This window comes from Gracilinanus agilis, chromosome 2, assembly GCF_016433145.1.
Source record: "Gracilinanus agilis isolate LMUSP501 chromosome 2, AgileGrace, whole genome shotgun sequence".
In the NCBI taxonomy this organism is placed as follows: domain Eukaryota; kingdom Metazoa; phylum Chordata; class Mammalia; order Didelphimorphia; family Didelphidae; genus Gracilinanus; species Gracilinanus agilis.
In genome coordinates, this window is record NC_058131.1 from 528,815,373 (window position 1) to 528,818,849 (window position 3,477).

Below are 3,477 nucleotides of genomic sequence, written 5' to 3' on the forward strand. Positions count from 1 at the left end.
AACTGTCTCAAAGAATCTGAGTAGACTTCTGCAATGAGCTTGGAATTTCTATGGAATAATCACCAAATTTATCACATCATCAATATGGGATCTGCAAATTGGTAGGGGTTCTAAATTAGCCAATATCCATTAATACAAATGTAATTGCCTCAAAGCCAATATCCATTAATACAAATGTAATTGCCTCAAAGAATAGTCATCTGAATAGACTCTGGCAGTGAGATTTGAATTTCTATGGAATAATCACCAAATTTATAACTTAAATAAAGTACAAACAATCTATTTTACATTTTGATTATGTTCCAATTATTCCCAGCTCTTTCAAACTTTTACTGTTTTCAATTATGCTTTCTGATAGCAATTCCAACTTCCCACCATCTGCTCTACTGTTTACCCAAGGCAAATTAACTCTTTGACAAATTGAGTACCCAAGACAATCATTAACCAGAAGAGCTCTGAATATTGCAGCATATAGATGTCATTGGGGACAGAGTACTAGACTTGAAGTCAGAAAGACTTGAGAGTGTGACCCTGGATAAATCACTTAATCTTTCCATACCTCAATTTCCTCATCTGTAAAGCAAGAATAATACCACCTACATCCCAGAATTGTTGTGAGAGTTAAATAAGAATAATATTTTTTATTTAACATTTAAAAATTGTATTTTCAGTTCCAAGTTGTCTCTCTCCATTTACTCCTCTCCCACTTATTGAAAAGTCAAGAAATAAGATTATTCATTTTACATATGAAGTCACATTTTCACATTAGCTATATTGAGATAATATTTTTAAAGCATTTCAAAAAACTTACAGCATTTCATAAATGCTAGCTATTATTATTCCAGACAAAGATCTCTACTAACAGTGATCTTAATTCATAAATAAATCAGCATTCAGAACAAAAGGGATTTAATTTCTTAATGTTATAAAAGCATCTCACTAAGTACCATTCCCCAAATCAATGGCACTTTAATATAATAATTTCCAGAATCACAATCCAAGAAAAGATTAACACAGCACTAACATAAAACAGACTTACAATATAAGCATGAAATAAGACTTATTGTTGGTCTAATAATTAAGTTGAATGCATGTCCAATAATCTACCCATTTTGGCATTCACTACTCATTCTATTCAGAAACCAGTATGAGGTAGTTATCACATTGGCTCTCACCTCTATAAACCTGTAGCAGCAGCTGTTATTATTCAGAGTCGGAAGCAAAATAATAATTGCTTCTAATTAATTATCAAAACTCAACATAAATCCAAATTTTCAACTATTCAATTTTAAAGGTTGTTACATAATTCCAGCTATTTTTTCAAGTCTACAGGAATACCAGAATAATTGCCTCCAATTACTTGATCAAAATCTAATATAAATTCAGATTTTAAATGGCTCAGTTTTAAAGGTTGCTATGTGATTTAAGGTATTTTTCCAAATCCACAAGAATACCAGTATTTCTGGTTAAGTTTGGAAATTACAAGAAATCTCAAAATTAATCCTAACTCTTCGAGAAGAAAACAAGCATTTTTTTCCCTTAAAAAACAAAAATAAAAACAAAAAACCCCACAAGCTTTACCTTCAGCTTAGAACCAATTTTTTTTTTATTCCTTACCTTCCGTCTTAGAGTCAATATTATATTGGCTCCAAGGCAGAAGAGTGGTAAGGGTAGGCAATGGGGGTTAAGTGACTTGCCCAGGGTCACATAGCTAGGAAGTGTCTGAGGTCAGATTTGAACCTAGGAACTCCCGTCTCTAAATCCACTAAGCTACCCAGCTGCCCCCAGAACCAATTCCAAGGCAGAAGTTTGGTGAGGGGAAGGCAGTTAGAGTTAAATGTCTTGCCCAGGCTCACAAAACTAAGAAGTGTCAGAGGTCACATTTGACCCCAGGACTTTCCATCTCTAAACCTGGCTCTCAATTCACTGAGCCACCTAGCTACCTCCCAAAACAGGCATTTCTCCAAGTGGCATCTACAGGCAAGACAATCTCTCTCTCTCTTGCTATACACTGTCTAAAAACTTCCTTAAACTTTCTGTCAGAAATACTTTCATATTTTCTAAAATCTTGAGCTTTTTTCTGCCTCCTCTTTCCCACCCCCCAATCCCCCAATAAATTGGCTCTTGCTGAAGATTCTGATAAGTGCTTGGGAATGAGAAATTGAAGTCATCTTAGAGGATCCTAGAGTAGTATACCACTGTATATAGAACTGAATTTTAAACATTTGTGCTATAAGGAATGATAAGCAGGATGATTTCAGAAAGAACTGGAAAGACCTACGTGAACTGATGCAGAGTGAAATAAGCAGAACCGGGAGAACACTGTACACAGTAACAGCAATGTTGTGAACAGATCAATGTGACAGACTTTGCTATTAACAGCAACACAATGATCCCGGACAATTCTGAGGGACTTCAGACAAAGGATGCTCTCCACCTCCAGAGAAAGAACTGGTGGAGTCAGAATGCAGATGATAATAAATGATTTATTACTTGTTTATTTGGGTATGTGTTTGGGGGCTTGGGTTTATATTCATTTACAAAAATGAAAAATATGGGAATATGTTTTGTGTGATAATGCATGTACAACCCAGATTGAATTGCTCATCAACTCCAGGAGGTGGAAAGTGAAGAGGGGAGGGAGACAACATGAATAAGTAACTTTGGAAAACTTATGCGTAAATTTGTTATTAAAATAAATATAAAACTTAAAAGAGAGATAATTTTGTTTCTAATTTCTAGGCAATTAAGTTCTGCCAAATCATTCAGAAGCCTGGAATGGTATTTTTTCTCAAAATATTTTAATCTTTTTTTTTCCTGAGGTAACTCCTTTTTCCTAAATTGGAGAGAAAAGATGAGAGGACAGTACCTTCAGAGCCAAATTCTTAAAGCACAAATGACTTAAAAACAAACAAAACAAAAATCCAACCTCTTTCCTTCTGTCTTAATGTCAGTTCTTCTTCTTTTTTTTTTTTTTTAAACCCTTACTTTCAGTCTTGGAGTGAATACTGTGTATTGGCTCCAAGGCAGAAGAGTGGTAAGGGCTAGGCAATGGGGGGGTCAAGTGACTTGCCCAAGGTCACACAGCTGGGAAGTTTCTGAGGCCAGATTTGAACTTAGGACCTCCCATCTCTAGGCCTGGCTCTCAATCCACTGAGCTACCCAGCTGCCCTCTTTCATGTCAATTCTAAAAGAGAAGAGCAGCAAGGCTTAGGCAATCTGGTTAAGTGACTTGCCCAGGATCACACAGATAGAAAATATCTGAGGCCAGCTTGGCACCCTAGTCCATCTGACTCCAGGCTTAGTACTCTATTCACTGTGTTACCTGGCGGTCGCAAGCAGACATCTTTTGAGGCTCTTTTTCCATTATAATTTTTTCTTTTAAATCATCATCAGTTCAATTGTGAGCAGCTATTGAATAACGGCTGTGTGAATCCAGGCAAGTCTCTTAACTCCTATTGCCTAACCCTTATGGCT